Raw genomic sequence first — 20,404 nt, 5'->3', positions numbered from 1 at the left:
CCAAACTTAAGTAAGTAAATGGGAGGTCAGCAGCGTACCTGTGAGCGGCTTATCCTCATCTTCCAAAATGCAAGATGAATTCCCATGGATTGCAGCGGGAGCTCAACATGCATACACGCGTATGCTCGGTAGTGTACTTAGGTAAGCTGCCTGGTTCACTAAAGGCAGGCAGAGGAGGACGTCCTGTATAAAAAAAGTCTGAACATGCTCCAGTTGGCATACAATACAATGGCACTACCAATGAGGTGAAATGGACTCCAATGTGCACTAAAACAGGGCCTTGGCCTGTGCTAGAGATTGGGTTCCAGAAGAAATGATGTTCTCCTCTTGGAGTGCACAAGAAAAGAGTATAAGAACATATATAGTTACATTTCTGTCTTTCATTCCAAGAAGTGGAATTTGGAACTCTGAAGCCAAAGCTTGAGAGAAACACCATGTGAATGACATATGTATGTATTTCTCTCTCTCTCGCTTTCATACAACAAAGTTGTCCCTGTGAATTTACTGCATTCATAAACAGAAGACAGAGTTGAAAATCTTTACTCCGTTGAACCATGTCAGACTCGTGGGTTCTATTGATCCAGGAGTTCACCAGATTGGGAAAAAGTCCAGTTCTTACATCAGTCAAAGAGACAAATATCTCTTAGGCAGATTAAGCCCTTGAAATATTTAAGATCCTTAAAGCAACCTGCAGAACCCCATTTTTTTTAGGCTGAGGGTGATGTAGATGGCATACCTAACCTAGCAATTTATTTTTGATCCAGAAAGTAAAAAGCAGCTCTTGTTTTATTGGGTTAATTTCTGGAGAAAATACATAACTTTTGAAAGATTCATTATTTTTAACCGAATTAAACTATTAATTGTGCTTAGTAAATATGAAGATGTGATTTCTCCAGTACAATACGATTTTCTGAACACGGAAAAAAAAAAGGAAAAACGACTTCATTATTGTGACGTTCTTTTTGTCCCTCTTTCGTTGTAAACATGCAGGACAGACCTCACAAACTTCATCATCACAACACCTTTGTAAAGCTGTCCCATACTCCTCTTTACTTATTATTATTTATTGATTTATATAGTGCCATGGTGGTGTATAATGGGCTTAAAAGGACGGAACAAGTGGTGCATCACAATTATGGGCATCCATAATTAGGAGGGCTTACAATCAAGAAGGAATCCAGAAGGAGTTTTGGGAGATGTTTATTCAGTCACATGATGTTAACCCCTCGATACATTAGGTAGTTGTTCTCTTTAGACGCTGTATGTCATGTATCTTACTTTGGAAGTCTCCGGGTTTGACCAGGACTCCTGTTAATGCCATGCTTTCCTCGTTCCTTATTACTCTGGGCAATGGAGCAGCATGTAGCCATGCCCATTTTCCGCCCAGTTACCTCCCACTAAAGCCTTTTTTTTTTTTGTGGCTAGCCACACCCCCTGAGTGGCTAGCTTCACCTCTATGCAAAGCCACTCCATCATCTGGGAAGCGTACCTGGAGTTCCAAAGCATATACTAGACAGACGTGTTTATGTGATATGAGTGTTTGTAGGGCAGACTGTCTTTATCTGGTGGAATAAAGTCCACATCGTCATTTGAACAGCTCAATTTGTCCAGTACCAATTGTAAAATAAATGACATATCTTCTTCAGACATTTGGCTCCTGGATCCATGCCTTTTTGATGTTTCTCCTACAGACAATCCGCTTCCTTAACTTTTCATAAGCTATTCATACTTTACTTCTGGTGGCCAATTTGTTGCACACTTTGTAAAGGCATCTCTCATACAAATCCCAGAAATGAAACTATTTCATAGTGAAGGCAAAAGCAATACAAGTTTAATAGTCTTTCTAGATAATTAATTTCCTAGAAACAATTATTTCAAATTTCTTCTATGAACTTAGAATTGGTATGATCGCACCAGAAATATTATGGAGACATCACTTCTTTAAGAGGGCAATAGTGGACTGAGGGCAAAGGTTCCGTGTTCTTAGAACAGAGGACATTAAGTTCTGCATTTCTGTGTCGTATCATGAAATGAATTACTGCAGAAATAATTGCAAATTATAATTTTCTTCCTTTTTATCAATAAAAAAAAAAAGAATTATAATGAAAGGTAATATCCGAACCAGGGCTGGCATCTGGCTTTTGTTGACTTTGTGTAGGAGGCTTGGCAATAGTTTTTCGCATGATTAGACTTCACAAAGCTTCCGACATGGACCCTGTCAGACATGGCGCTGTTAAAGGGTTTGTGAGCTGACGAAATCACATTCTTAATCAGATTATTTGTTAGTTTGCCAAAGAGAAAAAGATAAATTGTAGCCTGTCAGTTTCTAGAACTTTACCTGGACTTCCTGAGTGATGTCGGCTAAGAAACTTCAGAAGTTTGAAAATAGGAAAAGAAAATCTAAATTTAACTACAGAGGAAGTTCGTTATTTAGCAAAATGTTCTATCAAATAAGGGGGGTCATTTAAAAATCACTAGTTATCAACTGTCTTAAGTGTGTAATGTAAAAATAAATATATAATTAGGAAGAGTCAAGTGATCTTCATTAAACAAGCATGAGTGGGCTACAACAAGCTTTGGAATATTTCTCAAAGGGGAACAATTGGGGGTTTGGGGACCTAGCCTTGATGATGGTCCATTTTGTAATGTTTTATGAGTTGACCTTGATCTTGTTGGTAGGACACATGTAACAACTAGAAACTAATATACCGAGCCGGTTATTACTTTTTGGCAGCCGGGAGCAACATGAGTATCGAACAAGGCTTGGATTCGTATAAGTTCAAATATGTGACGTGAACCTACCTTATTCTGGATCGTTTTAGGTACATACAACTAGAGCTGGTGTGGACAGTTTATAAGGAGGAAGGCCAGTGAGATGGAACCATCTTATATTGGTGGTTGTGTGTGTTTGGGAGGATATTTATGAGGTCTTGTATAACGCAAGGACAAGCCTGGATCAATCTAAGGACTGGCTTTCCATCCCTCGACATATGACATAGAAGGTGAATATGATTTGTTAAAATTGTGAGAAAGAAGGATAAAAATGGGCTAGGATCAGTGAAAATAAGAGGGTTATGAGCAACAGAGCGGCGTAAAATTTCAGTATCCCACATAAAGGATAATACCCCAGAGGTCCACCAGTTGCCAAGACGTTTATAATATTTTTGCCCATTCAGAGGCGGCAACTTAATCACCATTCAACATGGAAAAACATCGGGCTTTTTGTATAAATAAAATAAAGCAGCTATAAATAAAACAAAGGTGTCATTTTAAATGTATGCATTTACGCATAATTGTGAATTTAAATCGAAATTGGTTTTACTTGATATAGTTGAACGAAAAAAAAACATTCATAAAAAAAAAAAAACATTTAAAGTCAATGAAACTATATAGAAATCTAAATTAAATAAAAATAAATGTCATTTCGATGCAGAATGGAACCATTTATTTAAAAAAATTTAAATCCCACTCCCTTTTGCATAATTTCCTCGCAATATATCGGAATGTGCAAAGTCAATGCAAATCTTTTTTCTGCCTACTCCTTGGGACCAATACAAGTAAATTGCTCCATAAAAATTCTGCTTGATAAGAATGTCTTGAAATCGCGCTTCCATTACTTACCCTCTAATGATGTAATATGAGTATTTCTTTAAGAAGCGCGCAATGAATCGGAAAAGATCTCGGCTGAATAAGAAAATACGATCTATCATTTAAACCTTCGAGCACCGAAGTACTTTGTCCTTAAGACGGTTATTTGATTTGAAACAACGGCATTTCTTGGTTTGCTACTAGTAGAGCGTTGCTACCCTGAAGGTAACAATGTATTATGTATGTAATAGGCGTTCGTATCATTACAGCGCTGGACATGGATCAGACTGAAAGACGGTAAATAGAAGCATTTATGAATACAGAAGGAGTCGTTCTTGGGGAAGAAAAATACTTTCGCAAATATCAGTTGAAATTTCTGTTGAGTTGTCCAAGGTGACTAAAAGTTGAAGATTAATTTATGGATCAACCCCATGCCTTATAGGAATTGGTAATGAAATAACCAGGGCTGGTGTCTGAAAAGATATTTTTCATGTATTATTTGGAATTTGCAAATGTTAAATATAATGATATATTGGTTGTTTTTTTTCATATTAAGTTCATTTGAATCTATTTTGGAAACCCAAGAAAATGCCCCGGTATCATGGCAACCAAGTTGTGTTTGGCATAAAGACTAAAGAAGAGTAATTGTTTTCTGGGTTCTTAGGACACAAAGACTTTCTGTGCATATTAAGCACAAATTTATAAATCCTGGCCAACGCCGTCTTGCACACAATGGAAAATGGAACTGGCTGGCAAATCTACTTAATACTGATGTGCAGTTGATCTCTATTTTGGGGGGGTTTGAATACTAAATTCATCTGGACCAAGAAACTGCTGACGGTGGTGTATTCTGAATAGTTTTAAGCCTAGGGTGGCAGGTTCGAGAGGGCTACCTAGTTCACCATAACTCTTAATGTGTCAGTAGGGGAGATCCGTGATCTCCATTGTCATCGGCCCATCTTTCTCTCGTGTCATATCTAAAGAGAATCACCGAGATAATGTCACATGATGCGTCTGTTTCACAGAGAAGCCGAGTGGCAGCAGTATGAGGAATACACAAAGGAGAGCAATCAGGAAGCCATCGGCTTGCGGTAATCCTCAAAGGTCCTCTGCTGGAGAACATGAAGACCAGAGGCAAAAGTCCGGGACAAAAGAGTAAAATAAACTGAATCAAAAATATTTTTTGACTTATGACCAGTCCCGGCGTTGACGTGTCTATTTCACCCATTGGGCTCCAGTTCAATGACCCATCTAAGTCCTAATTGGTTCTAATGGAGGTGAATGACTCAAGGGGGTCCATCGACATAAAGCCCATGTTATTTTGATACATTTTATCCAGATTTTCAAGATGATCGAAGATCACATCTAGAAATTTGAAACTCGATTAACACATTGCTGAAGGGTAAAGCTAACACTTGGCGAATGCACAACGCAGTCTAAATACATTTTCACATGGCCGTTTTAATCATTTTATTGGCCGATTGGATTGTTTTTAGCGGTGGTTTCAAATTGAAAATATTGTTTATTCTGAGGATGTGAAGGGAATGTAAACATGCGCGGGATCGGCATATGGCTTCTGACTCTAAGACGAGACCAACGACTGATTAAGGATTAAGTCCTTACAGCAGGAAACATGGGGGCCGAATGGGTCTGATCTGCAGCCAACTTTTATGTGCTAAGTATGTACATGTGATTGAGCAGTGAGGGTGTCTACGTTGACTATGTACCCTGGGCCTTAAATCTCTTACTAGTGGCTGTGGTTTCTTTTATTAGTCTAGATTTTGGAGAGCTTTTTGAATCAGGGCCGCAAGAGCATCGGAATCTTACCATTTTCTGTAACACCACAAGGACACTCGAAAAACAGGTGCTTAACAAACACAAGGCTGCCACCGTCAACGTTTTTCTCATAACTCCATTATTATTTAATGAGTCTTATCTACTGGTTTTTGTTTGTCAATCAGTAAAATTGTTTTGGTCATATTTGACTTCATAATAAAGGACTATTTTGTCCTGTTGAAGCGGATACCTGTGACAAAAGAGGCAGAACTTTATATTGTGTCCTAAAGTCTTCTGCCTTCTCCTTAACCTGTCCTTCCATAGACTGACAAACAATGGCCGCCAAAGAGGTAACCAAATAAGATGGGAAGGAATAATCCTCCAAATTCTTGGCACAGGAGGTTTGCTGTTTCTCTGAAAATGTTTAAGTAAATGTATGGTTTATATAATCCAAAATGAAGTCTGTTACCGATGTACAGGTTCAATGTAAGATTTAAAGTCTTGCTTTAGCACCAATGCAACAAATATGACTAAGTGCTTCTAATCTTTATAGACAAAGCGTACAAAAGGGAAAAGGTCAGTTCTGGGCACCGTCTATTGGATTTATTCATAGCAAATAAGTCATATCATTTTAAATATTTCCCCTACCCTTTCAATGTAGCAAATTCAGAACTCTTCAAATCTCTCGATTCATTTAATTAGGCTCTAATCTGTAAAGAGAAAAATCTGCTTTTTAGCAGATAATGCACGGACGGGGTTATAAGTCAACGCACACTCTTACCAATAAGCTATGTACAATGTGACACACAGCGGGGGTAATAGGATTTTATCAACGAACCATTACAGCATGAATGTGCCGATAGAGCAAAGGCATTCTTATTGGGTAATGCGGTAAGAGCATTCTTATACTAAACATAAATTTGTACAACAGTATCTGTGTCCCGTTCGCAGAAAATGGGCACAGCCATATTGATCTAAGAACACATGGAGTCTGTATTCGAAGGTGATACCTTTGATATTGAAACAACATAGAGCACAATGTAGAGTCAATAAGCTTCCGGGACCTCAAAGGACTTTTTTCCATCTGAAGAAAAGACTTCTGATGTCCTGAATGTTTATATGACTTTTTCTATGTTGGCCAATACAAGGTATCACCTTTAAATAAATCAAAGACAGGATACGATTTGTTGGCTAATATTTGTGTATCTATCGAAAAACCTCAACGCACAACAACTTGTTCCAACTTTTGTTAACAGCACTAGATTCTACCGCTGGAAGGATGTTCCATTTGTCAACTGCCATATCAATGAAGAATTACCTTCCTATAGAATGCTACGCCTCTGAGCTGAGTCCTGTCCAAACTTTTCTTCTCCTTCTAAACAAGGGCTGACTCTTGGTTCATGTGTAGGCAGTAACAGGCTTTGTGGTCCACATTTAACTAAATGCCTCATTTGGACCAGTGTGCGGGGAAGTAGTTAGGGCATTTGTAATATCTGGGACCTGCCATCCCTACAAATACACAAACATTTTGGGGAGAGTACAATTGAAGACAAGATTAGTATGCCCCCATTCCATGAAAGAGGAGCTCTCACCTTACAGCTTCAGCATCACTTAAAACGATTAATATCCTGTGCTTCTTGTTATTAATCAATCAGAGATATTTAAGATTGAATACTTTATCTCATGGAAGTATTACCTAATTAGTTTGCCGTACTAAAGTTCTCTCCCTTCTTTTCACCTCTTCCTTACAAAGGCTGCCTGGACCAATCAACAACAATCAGCAACTTGTCAAAAGGGCAGAGATAACTCAACAGGGAGGAATGGCTTCTCCTAAATAGTGTATGACGGGTCCCTAACACACATTGTTACTTTTTAATATGTACACACTATTACATGAGCTTATGTAGCGAATACATAGTCTATATTCAACTATAAAATGTAGGATTAGGAAAACTGACAGTTCCGTCATAGAAATAATTCCCCTGGCATAAAGTAAACCCTGTTTGATTTGTCTCAACAAAACAAAGCATGCGTGTTAATTATAATTTCCCTCTTTTTAACAAATCCTTCTAATTAAATATACCGCCCACCATGGCAAGGAAAGGTTTTAGAACTTTACCCATTTTGAATAACGTGTTTCTACTTTTTTTTTTGTGCATTAATAACTCGGATATCTTGGAATAAACCGAGAAGAAGAAAGCAAGGTAAACAGACAATATTTACACGCAGTTTCTTTGGGTATCCAAGTGCTGCTCTTTGATGTGCCATAGGCAAGGTTACTTTGAAGTCAGCGGCGAATGTAAGTTCGATTGTCTGCCAGCACTTCTATCGCTATCAGGAGCATTGCGCTGTATCTCACCATGTCTATTACTTTTCCGTTAATGTTTTATGTGTAAGTAACTCACGCCATATAAAGAGAAAAAAAATACCTAACACTTTTCTCGGCCACCACTTCGGTTGGAAGCCGTATCTAGTACCAACTACTAAGAGAGCGGAAATATGGGTCACATGATATCAGAAGAAGAATAAAATTATGGAGCCCACAAGTACAGAACAGCTTTTCGAGGCTTTAAGCAAAAAATATTTCCGAGCAGTAAAATGGGTAATTAAGCATAGACTAAGGAACAGTAATTACTAACACAATGCAGCAATATAACTTAAATAAGGATTTCCTCTTCATTCCCTAACAGGCCCATTAGATCAATGACATATATGCAGGGAGCACCAATGCCATGTTTGTTTCCGGGGCTGCCCTAGACAACCAGCCGCCCCCTCTGCTGGTCATCAGGATATGACATCATAAATCTCCTATTTAAAGACACGCAGAGCCGAGGGGAAGGAAGCTATGGAAGACTGTATCGACTCGGCCCATAGTGTTAATGTGTCACTTGGGGAGATCAGTGGCCACCTTCATGTTGTGCAGAGGCGTTAGAGGGAACCTGATCGTCCAATAAGGATTGGCTCCTCGTTATGGGGCAGAATGGCTGACGCCCCCCCATGGGACATGCCAACTAAGGTCTAACCCTGGGAAACCTTTTCACCAAACAGGGCTTAACCGCATATATTTAGTCAATTTCCTGATCATTACTGTCACACTCCACCTATTTTATCTTACAAACGTTTCACTTCTGGGGGAGTCAGGAGTCTTGTTTGCCTAGAACCTAAAGGGGTGCCTAGAACCTAAAGGGCTGCCTAGAACCTAAAGGGCTGCCTATCCATCCTTATAATGTTCTAATAATGTAACCGTTTGCACTATAGTGCTCTCCATATAATGCAATGGAGACCCTTTTTTCAGCTGAAGTTTGCTGCTCTCATTTGTATTTTAAGACAGACGATTATTATCAATTTAGCTGCCGCCTCTATTGTCGAAGCCAAATTTAGATTATTGTTTGTAAAAACAGTTTATAAAGCCATCGAAGCAACTAATCAACGTTTTGTATCAATATTACATTTTTATTTCTATTTCATTCAAATCCATTCTATTACACTAGTATTATTTAACATGGAGTTGAATGCAAGTATTAAAAAAAAAAAAGGTGCAAAGTTCATTTCTCAGCTTGTCTACTTGCCGCTATTGAATTATTACAGACATACAGCATAACTTTATGAAGGAGACTTTGATATGTGTTTGTTTGAATGACAGATTGCCCGCTGATAAGATGATATAGCCCAAAGACATGCACGCTAGGTAAGATACATTCGGAACGGACGAGATCTCAGACACTGTAGGTGATGTTTCCGCTGCATATAATCAGTAGCGAGCCTGCTGCTCTGTGTCTGCTAATACTTTTTATATGCCAATAAGGAGCCGATTCCCTTCTTATTCCTGGGTATTAGTATACATTAGAAGCTGGAAATGTTGCTTAATTCCTGCAAAAGCTAAAATATATATGTTTTTAAAAGAACATTAAGTCATGTCTAATTCTTTTACTAAACTGTTTAATCGATTACCTCTTACCCATCAGACTGCCTTTGTGATGCGGAATATTAGTCTGTTTTGCACGTTATTGCGTCAAGCTAAATAGATGCACTTCTAAACTCTGCCACTAGGGGCAGACATGCGCCAACCATTAGCACCAAAAATGGGCATTGGTTACGCATGAATTTTGGCGAATTACTGTTTTTCTTTGGTGAATTTTGCTGAAAACTGTTGAGAGATGACTAGAGCAAAATATAATACGGGGGATTCCTATACATACTTCCTTTAGAAATGGTGCTGAAGGCAGTTCCAGTGGATAGCAGCCCCTATGCCCCCAAACCAGTGTTGATCACCCGATTGGGCGTTCTGGCTTCCTGGTACACTACTTACTTAATGAGTCAGCACAGCCTCCATAGTGTGCACCAGTGATATACATCTATAAGAGGCAGGGTGCCAGAATATGATGTCATATCTCAGCTTTCAGAAGAGAGGACTTCAGCACAGAGGTGAGTGTTGGAGTTGGCTGGCCATGCACAGAATTCAGGCTAAATACCCCATTGCTGGGGTAAAAGCACATTCATTATTATAAAAATAAGAATAAAATCTTATACATCAAATTATAAATGTAAGATATATATATATATATCTTACGTTTATAATTCGATGTATAAGATTTTATTTTTATTTTTATATATATATATGTGTGTGTGTTTGCCTGTGTGTCACTATTTAGAACATTTTCTTTCTCTGCTTCTTGTATTTTAACCTTTCTCTTTATGTTTTATAAATCTTCGGTTAGTTATCCAAAATAATATAATTTAATTATACGTTTTTTATTAGCAGTATGAGCATCAGCATTTTAGAGTACAACAAACTTATCAAATATATTCTTCAATGTTATATTTTAAGAATGATTTAAAAAAAAAAAAAAAAAAAAAAAAAAAGCATACAACAAATTTATCTCAACTTTCTACAACAGCCAGAGGCAAAGATGTTCTTGGTGATTCGGCATGCAAATGAGAACGCGTAGAGATATATTCCGCTTATCTCTGCCAAGCGTCTCGTACTGCTTCGAAATATTGATTCTGGGAATATGCATTTAGTTTGAAGTCATTAACTTGCATGCATTTTTCTATAATGGACATTATTTATTGCCTTCTCACTAACTAGAAATCATTTTGTTTGGGGAAAAAATAAACAATTATATTGATTTTTTATTTTGGAAATGTAAAAAAAAAAAAAAAAGGCCCGCCATTGATTTTTTGGTCCCCTGGTCAGGGGAGATCATAAGATGCCCCCAACCCGCCCATCCTCCCCACTGCCAACAACACATTAGGGCAGCAAGCCATGATTGTGCTTGACAATTGGGACTGTCTTGTGAAAACCAGGACTGTTTGGAAGTATGTTTATAGGGGAAGTGTTACAGCCTTAACTTCAGATATACAATTTATTAAAACAACATACAGCCTATAATGTTCTCTTTAAAAAAAATGTACAATTATGCATCAAGTAAACAGACATCTGTGGCAAAAGGTGGCAAAGCTAACATACCTATTCAAATTATTTTGGGAGAATGATCTCCTTTCTCTGTACCATGACCATCAATCAGCAATTTAACGTTAGGGAAGAGGAATAATGAAGAACTCACTGCCACTCAAAAAGGAATGAAATCAATAAAACCTTAAGCCTAAAGCACAAGGAATAAATATATATATATAATCTTTATTAGAAACTTCGTAAAACAGATTTAATCGAGCGGAGGGGGTCCATAGAGCTCATAACTGTAGAAAGTTCTCTATTCATCACAACAGTCTCCCTGTGGGAATGCTGACAAGAGATACCGTCTATATGTCTACGAAGGAGAGCTAGGAAGTATCAATAGATACGTCGCTGCCTAATCAAACAGGACCTCGCTGCCACAGAATGTCATATCACACCGCTCGGCCCTCCTAGACCTCCGAGATCTGTAAGATCCTCCAGCTAACAGACTGTCCTCTACTCTGAGGATCTCAAAAGATAAGCTGAAAGGAGAAAAACATCAAGTCTATTTTTGGTCTTTGAATCAATTGTTTTCGTAGACCTAAATTTAAGACACAGAGACTTCAAAATTGGTATTTTGATACATGGGAAATGGGTATGATTCATCCAATTTTAAATTTTCAAGAAACGTTATTCCTTTCAATCCTACAAACAATTCATTTGTTCCTTTTTTTTAAGAGCCGACTTAATCCAGGTGACCGGGAATACGAATGGCAGGCAGATGTACTTTAAATAGGTCCACAGAACTGTTTGATTTATATTTCTGCACCGGATCATTCGGGTGATTTATTGTCCTTTAAAACAAAAGCGCCATTGTTTTACAGAAAAAAAAAATGTGAGAGGACCTTCCGCACACCCGCAAAACGGAATCAAAGCCAAAACTCGGCTACAATGCTTACTGCTTAAAACAATAGATGCGGTATTGTTGTCCACCAAGAACTCTGCTCTGCAACAAAGTATTTAGATACATCAATATCTGTAGCACGGAAATAAAAAATGCACGGCGATACACTAGATGAAAGGACATACTCTGTGAAAAGGGAGACTTGTAGATTAATTGGGTATTCCTTTTCATGTAGTTATCCATAAGACTTACAATAAAAGCTTTGATCTTGTTTATGCTCCTTAGTTTGTTTGTGTTGTGTTTGTACAAGGTGTGTTTTACTCATTACAGAAGCTAACTCGACGACCTCTCAAAAAACTAGACTGCTCAAACGGTCCTATACATCATAATCGTGGCACGGCATGCTCGATTTTCATGAAACCACCGTATGATAAAAGGAAAACATTTAGAATTTAGCTTAGATTGCTGCCACGACAGAAGCTCATTACACCCAAAGTGGTACAGCCAGCAGTCTAAGTGCTTTTATGTTTGCTGACATTTTTGTTTAGTTAAATGAACATCTTATTTATGTTTTTCTATCTATTAATATGTATCAACTGATATAGTTAAGATTCGAGAAATCATATAATTAGATGCACGTGTCAGATACTGGGACCTGAGGAGGGAGTACTACTGATGGCTAAGTTTTACCCATTTTTAATGTGAGAGGCCTCATTACTTTTGTTTTTTTTTATTGTATGTCAAGTATGCTCATGCATTTTCAACACTAATTAAGGTTTGAGTGGGTTATTTAAATGAGCCCAACGTGTCCAGAAATGTAAAAGGGCTATACGGGGTATGTAAAAATGAAACTCAATATATTGGTTTAAAACTCACCAACTTTAAAGGGACAGTCTAAGGTCCCACGCAGCCAACCAGCAAAGCTTATTAAAGTTAGGGGTTTACGGGACCCTCCAGCCTATCGCAAATGCCTTAGTGCTGGAATAGCTGAGTGGTTCCTTTTATATTTTCACATGGTCCTTATTGCAAATACATGAGGTGGTCTACAGAATCCCCCCCATATGTATTTGCCCCTTTTCCAACCCCCAGCTGTTTTCCATGCAAAGGATGTGTCCAGCCAAACACATCTCCTGCCATGTGATGTACTTCATGCCAGTCAGCTCCAGCTGTGCCTGTGCGATGGGTTGATCTAATGAAACCCGTGTGCATGCGCAGAAAGTGCTCCCATTTATTTCAATAGGAGCGCCTTCCTGCCCCTGATTGGCTACATACAATATTGGACCACGCACCTCCTGAAGGATTGATGAATGTATAAAACGAGATCTTATAACGTATTCTAATATGAATTCTTTGCTCAATAGCCTGCATGGGAAACTAGTGTCCTATTCAGAATTAGAATTATCTGTCTGACATTTAGTCCAGTTAATTGCGAACGTCTGTGTAACTATTTTATATACGGCATGTGTTTTCATCAAATAATAAAAAAAAAAACTTTCTATGATCAGTAATAAAATATAGAAGAAGAATTGGGCAGAGTTTGCTAGGGATTGCGCAAGCACTATGTATATTTTACGGAATACTCATATATTCATGGGAGAAAGAAAAAAAGAAAACGAGAAAAGAAGTGGTAAGGAACAGAAAGATAAGAGGGGGAAAAAAAGAAGGGTTTGGATCTGGAAGTGCACGTTTCTGTTAGCGATGGCTGCTCTGATGTATGGCGTGTATGAAACGAAGGCTCCTGCACAATGCAAAGCAGATAAGACAAAAGATACTCGGTTCAGGAAGACGGCAGCGGTGACGGATGTGCCATGCTACGGTTACAGGCGTACACGCCAGACGGAAAGCAAAATAAGAAAAAGAAATTGGTCGTCGTCACGGCAATAGAGAATTATAAAAGGAATGCTATAGAGGGATGCATTTAAAGAGTTAACGTTCAAATAAAATGAAGGAATGCCATGGATTCTATTTTAATTGGGTTACGTTGGATGCCGCGGGACTTGATTTGATTTGAATGTCCGCGGTGAGCAGCGTATCAGCGGGAAACACTTTTCGCTCTATTCACGGGGTGCACTAACGTGCGAGGAGACGCAGGACGATCCCACCGCCTGCTTGCCATTCAGCTTCGCACAGATTAGTGCACAGCGATAGCATCCGTAGCACGGCACGCCGAGGAGGATTTAAAGGGGAAACATCTCTAACAGCTTTCCAGTTTCACTTTATTGCATAGGGACAGCCCTAAAGACCATAACTTCATTTCTACCTTGGATATGAACACTGACCAAGATCCACGGCTCCCACAAGACACCTCTCGCTTCTCCGGGGTTTATTCACTAAGGGGTGAGTTGTGGTTTCAGCTCTTTGTCTTCACTATTCATTATGAAGGCTCAACAGTGGCAGCATTAACGGCTAAGCTGGCCCTGTATAATGTGTAATTCAATGGTTGAGGAGGCATTGGAGAAACCTTTGCTGATTTCACAATACATTATACAGGGCCAGCCAAGCTGTTCCTGCACCAGAAGCTTATTGCCGTTGGCCTTTAATAATGTATAGTGAAGTGAAGGGGTTGAAACGCAACTTTCCTTTTAGCGAATAAGCCACAATAAGAGTTCAATTAAAGGAAAAGGATATTTTTTTAAGTTGTAACAGTATGTATTTTAGACTAGGGTCTTAGAACAATAAAGTCACATTTAACCAGTTTATGAAAAACCTCCATGCATTGGGTTAACTACAAATCCAAAGGAAAGAGCCACAAAATAAATCCAAGGCGGATGACCGGTGTCGCCCTAAGAATAACACTTTTTCTCATAGGGAGGAGTACATTTTTAAACTTTTGATATGGCAACAACTGTCCTCCGGCTTGGATTTACTTTGTGACTCTTTCCTTTGGATTACAAAACTTTTTGTGAGCCCTAACCCAAAAGTGGAGGTACAGGACTCCATGGTTCCCACTATCTCATCAGCCACTCATCTGCATAGAGCAACAGCCCCGGGGCAGAAATGGTAATTGCAGAGGGGGGGGGGGTGACAAACAATGCCAAGGGGCCAAAGTCTGTGAAAGCTTAGGGCCCACGCAGCATAGTTACACCATTGCCTGCAAGCACTCTAAGCCTATTGAGGCGAGATGGAACCAGGGACCTCTCATCTGAATAGCTTGTTTCCTAAATCACTAAGTACTCCTCCTATTAAGTCATACACGGGTGTCAGGATATAAAAAAAATATGTAAAATGATGTCATATTGTTCACCTTCCATCTGTTTTGGGGATTTAAAGCTCATCACCAGCTGAAAAGATCCATACCCCCCCACGACGGCGCATCTATAACATTCTGATGGTTATGGAGCCTATTTATAACTGGGCCAAAGTTCTTCTAGTCCTACCTAACTAGTAGGGAATGAACAAGCTGTAAATCATTTTATATTTCCTCTTCATAAAAAGATAAAAACAATGAAAACCCAGTCCTGTAAAAATGGAAAAACGTCTGTATTTACCAAAAGAGAAATGCTTCTTGTTTATAAGCTCTTGCGTTTGTTGGGGTCACGAAAAAAAGAGCTCAATGAGACCATTTTTAAAGAAGTCTACAGTTGAAATTCTTTTTTGTTGTGATGATTCCGCTGTAATCTTCTACGCGGTTAAAATGTTTAGGTTCTATAGATCTTTATAAAATCTTCATCTATCAACGGAATGAGTCAGCCGTTGGGTTGGCGGCCAAAGAGGAATTACGTGGATAATGAAGAGGATGCGTTAGATCCGAAAACGGGCTTAAAAACATATAAATCATCTGACACATACAACATAACTGACAAACCAAGATGGATTATCGCAGGTATGGCAACTCGCGTACACAATGGAAAGCCAAAGACTAAGAATACGACGCAAATTCGGCACCTGCGTTTCCGAAGGTGAAAGGCAAACATGTCAAGCGGATTGAGCGACAGTAGATATTATCTTACAGAGTGAAGGGAGAGGTCAAAAGAGGTCTAATTAAATACGAGATGAGAAATGAAGACGGCAAGAGACTGCTTGTGTAGAACGAGCTAATGAAATCATGAAAAAAAAAAAAAAGAACAAAAGGCAAACTATTCAAATAAATCTATAAGCGCGGAAGAGAACAAGCACCGAGGGCAAAACCAGGATATCAAAAAAGATAACAGCGTGAAAATAATAAAAAAAAAAAGAAAAGAGCGATGGAAAACACGGCGTACGACAGCAGATGAATAGATGAGGACGATCACAGCCAAGATCAAAGACAAAATATATATATTTATACAGACTTTGGCCCGGAACTCAATTATCTTTTCTTTCACAAAAAAAAAAAAAGAACAGCGCGGCAATGCAATATGTCGGATAGTCAAGGAAGCTGTTCCGAGCTCAAGTACAGTTATTGTGTTATCGGAAATGTAATATTTTTATCAATAAGGAATAGAACTGGAAACATGGGAAGCAATATGAAGAGGACAATAGTTCTGTGCGGACCGGGGAAACGCGAGTGAGATTTTAAGGAGAACATAATTCAGGACTTTATAATAATAATAATAATAAATAATAATATATTACTGTTTCTTTGTGGTTTTCTGGAGACTGACACTGCTGTACTGGCAAAAGAATACTCAAATAAATTCAAATACATAAAAAAAAGTCACATTTTTATTATGTTTCAGCCATATATATCCTTCTTCAGCACAAAACAAAGCAATATCAGGCTGATGCACAGACCTACATGTCTCTTCACATATTTCTAATTCATTAATTAGCTAGTAGTTTCTGAAAACGATATCTTTTAGGTTGTCCACCTGTCTGAAAGATACTTTTATCACCATGCGGGGTGCTTCAAGCAATAGCTATAAGACATGCGCCGTGACCAAATATTCTACAAGGAAGTCCTATATCATCTGAACTATATATATTTATATAACACAATAAAATGTATTGTCAACTGTATTCAAGCAGTCATTCTCAGAAAAGCACCCACGTATTTTCATGGGGCACAGTGGCATATAGGGGGTATAAGGCATTTCTGGGGGCAGAGTGGTAAGCCTGGGGGCAGATGTGCATAACTGGGGGGGGGGGCTGGTTGGAAAATAAAAGGAAATAAAAACAACAAAAATATATTTTTTGCAATCATAGCTTTTATTAAAAAAAATAGTTTACATGAATTAACATTTACTAGTAAAGCTTTTTTTTTCTATAGGGTCGGCTTATATTCAGGTTTTTTCTATTTTATGACAGATCCTATTCTACAGACAAATTACCCCTTTTTTAGGAAAATAAAAAAATAAAAAAAAATAAAGGGGAAAAAAAGATCTGCACTTTCCGTTATGCTTTCCTCTTACTTTGTAGCTTTGTCTGACAGTATTTTGATGCTTTAAAATTCACTAATTTTGCTTCACAGCAATTGTAATGATCTTTCCCTTTTTCTACCAGACAATGGAGAGCCAGCGCAAGGCCACATAACAGAAGCTGAAAGCAAGAGAAAAAAAGATTTGTGCGAAATATATAACAATGCTTCTCGAGACGGGTTATTCATATATCTTACTAGTAATATCTATGAGAAAGGCAGGTAATATTGACTTTTACCCCAAAAGCGAAGTACCAATGTATCAAACATTAGAGCCTGTAAGAAACAGCCACTTTTATATCTCTGTGTGAAGTCTAGGAATGATGTGTATTATACTACCATCTGCCTGATATGTAATAACAATGTATCACACATTACAAGTGCTTTAAAACTGCCAGATCTTAGGTTTCAACTCTATGACACAAGAATTGTGTATTTTTATGGTATTAAATACACATCAATATCATACAGTTCTGAAGAAACCATCTTTATATTTTAGGTTCAAAATCAATGATGGCGTTCTATCGTATAATTCCTCTACTACCCAAGAAGTATCCCCCATTACATCCTCTCTGGAACAGTCGTTTTCGTATGTTACATTAAATTCTGTGATAAGGACTACACTGTGATCTCCGTCCCATGTTCATTAAAGGGACACTCCCGCCAACACATGCATTTTAATGTATATGACCCTCGGGGAGGAGTATCTGGAGGACCCGCACAGGTTCTCCATCCCACTTCCAGGGAGAGCTGAGTCCAGTTTGGGTTTTCTATTATGCCGAGTCCTTAGGAGTTACAGGTAATTAGACTCACTTGATGCCCGTTTACACGGCGCTATATAGCTGATGAGGTCACTGGGCTCTGGGCCTAATATGGACTATAGTAGATACCATATATCCCAGACAGATGGAGCCGGTTTATGACAATATATAAATATATATATATATTTTTATTTTTTTCATGTCTTCATTAAATGACTGATGAATCACTAAAAGTGTTATAGATAAATACTGCGGCCTCCCCGCGGCTACAGGCATGGAAGGATCACAACTTTATTCAATCCTGAATCCGATGGCGGTTACATATTCACTGAACAATCTGATCTCAACTGAGATTTGCAATGAGATTTAGCCTCATGAAAGGGGGTAATAATGACTTCATCCCACGATGTGCTAACCTTTTTATTGCACATTATACTGCTGTGCATTGGGTATTTGTACTTGCGTAAGTTTCACTTTATTCCTCCAAGTGACCCGAGGCAGCTGCTTAATCAGCAGGTAGGGTATCTCAACGCGTACCTCGCATACCCTCTCCAGCATTTCCTATGTCAAATGCCTTCAAATTTTAGGTGCAGGAATCTGGCCTGTAGTTTCTAAAATTCCCGACATACTCTGGATTTGATTTTCTTACACGATTCAGAACATTTATCAGGACCTTTAACAGGCTGTTAAATTAATGAATGAAAGACTTTAAAAAAGCAGCAGAAAAAAAGGAATGATCTAATTATGATTTGTATCTCGGGTAATAAGCCCAGCCATATTCCACTAAACTCCCAGCGGACTTATTTATTTAGATAAAATCCACATTAAAATTAAAACAGGTTCCGGTTATCGCTTCTACAAAAGAAGTCTGCTGTAGGCTTTGAGGAGTGAGAATGCTGAGACATTCAACGCTCTCGACATGTTTTGGTTGTATAGCTGGGAACATTGATCATTCAAGGATCTGAATACCTTCCAGAACTTTAAATCACATGATAGCTGTGCGGTTCCCTTAAACTTTCCTGGTATCCCCCCTTTGCTAATGCATGGGGGGGTGCAGAACCTTCATATATCCATTTACCTCTTTCCCACCTACATAGCTTACAGGAGACCTGTTCGGCCCGCCAGGACTGGCTCAAGGAGTTCCTGGGGGCTTTAGTGAGACTAAATGCCGAAAGCACTCCTACTGATTTCAGTGGAAGCTCTTTCCGGCCAGTGCAAATGAAAACGGGACAATGGAGGGGGAATGTTGCACTGCAGCTCATGAGCTTCAGCTTCTCCTAAAGATTATTTATCTTTATTAGGTTACAGAATGCATATTAAGTACTTCAATAGCATTCTTTGTTAGTGAGGCTTGGACAATAAACAGTGCCATCATGTGATCTTAATGTTGGCAGATTAGTTGGTATTACACCGGGGTCTTCCCACCGCTGTGGCTTTAGTGATCGTGCTTTTTAGCGCAGGGTGTGTTTCAGGTTAAGTCTCGACAATGCACAGAAAGCACAAACTGGACATTTAATAACCGTCTGGCTGTGAAGAAGCACTCAGCAGCCTTGCTTAGAAATATATATTCTAGGGACACTTTCTGTGAGTAGTAGCCACTCAGCATGTAAGTCCTGCACAGTATGAAGCCAACACAAAAGCTTACTTTTGGAGCTGTTAGAAGTTGAAATACAAAGTACGAGACTACTTCAAATCTTATATTAAAATAGCAAAAGGCTTTGATAGCAATAAGTAAGCCACAGGGGAGGGCTGGTACCCTATGGACTAGGGGGGCCAGGCAAAGCCAAGGCCCCTGCTCCCATCAACACATACACACTCACGCTAACACTTGCCTTGCGTGGAGCCTGTCATGCTACTACCACATGGTCCCTGAGCGTGCTGACCCGAATAAGGATTCCCCCTTTTAAGAAAAATGTTGACAGGCCTGAGGGCCATGTAAGTTCTATTTGCCAAAACTAACCTCGAATTGGGCTTTTTGCTTTTCAATCAAGTTTCAGAAATATTGATTTTTCAAGTAATCTCTTATAAGATGAGATCTGTAGTAAAGGGAGAATTTTTTTTCCTATTCTCTCCCTTTTTCTTACCCCACCCTTACAAGGGGGGGGGGCTTTCATAGATCGTTAAGAAAAAGGGAGAAACAATTACCCTGGTCCTTAAATTCAAGATGGCTGCTCCCACGGTATCTGCATAATGTAATGATAATACATAAATTGCTTTTTGTAGTCTGTACACACCATTACGTGTCTATTTAACGTACTGAACAGAAAGAAGATGTAATATCACAGGAGGAGTACTGAACATTGCAAAGCAATTCATTGTTCGATCCACAAAGTAATAAAGGTGCTGTTCCACTTAGACAAAACATTACTTGTACTCTCTAGTATGTTAGGCAACTAAACTCCAGCAGATGTTTTAATCTGAAGGTTTAATGCCACATGAAAAAAAAACCACAGGGACATTTAATAATTTTTTTCCAGTTTCTACAGCAACAACCTATCAGCATCTGACATGTTATAACTAAGTGTTCCAAGAAAAAACTATTTAGGCGAGTTGGCATTTTGCATGTTTAAAGGGACATGTCAGCCATCATGTGCACTTTAATGCGTGTGGCAGTTGTGTGGTCCCTTATGGGAGGGTTCTGC

General features: G+C 38.8%; 1 protein-coding gene across 2 annotated transcripts in view; it reads right to left on the bottom strand.

Moving 5' to 3' along the window:
- The window catches only part of LOC149275907 (A-type potassium channel modulatory protein DPP6-like), a 366,925-nt gene that overhangs the window by 104,435 nt on the left and 242,086 nt on the right, over positions 1-20,404 (bottom strand). The gene's annotated exons all lie outside the window — the stretch shown is intronic.

The sequence above is a fragment of the Sceloporus occidentalis genome, unplaced genomic scaffold (genome assembly GCF_023333645.1).
Source record: "Sceloporus occidentalis isolate IW3139 unplaced genomic scaffold, rSceOcc1.0.p SCAF_258, whole genome shotgun sequence".
Lineage (NCBI taxonomy): Eukaryota > Metazoa > Chordata > Lepidosauria > Squamata > Phrynosomatidae > Sceloporus > Sceloporus occidentalis.
This window is presented reverse-complemented; position numbering and strand designations above follow the sequence as displayed.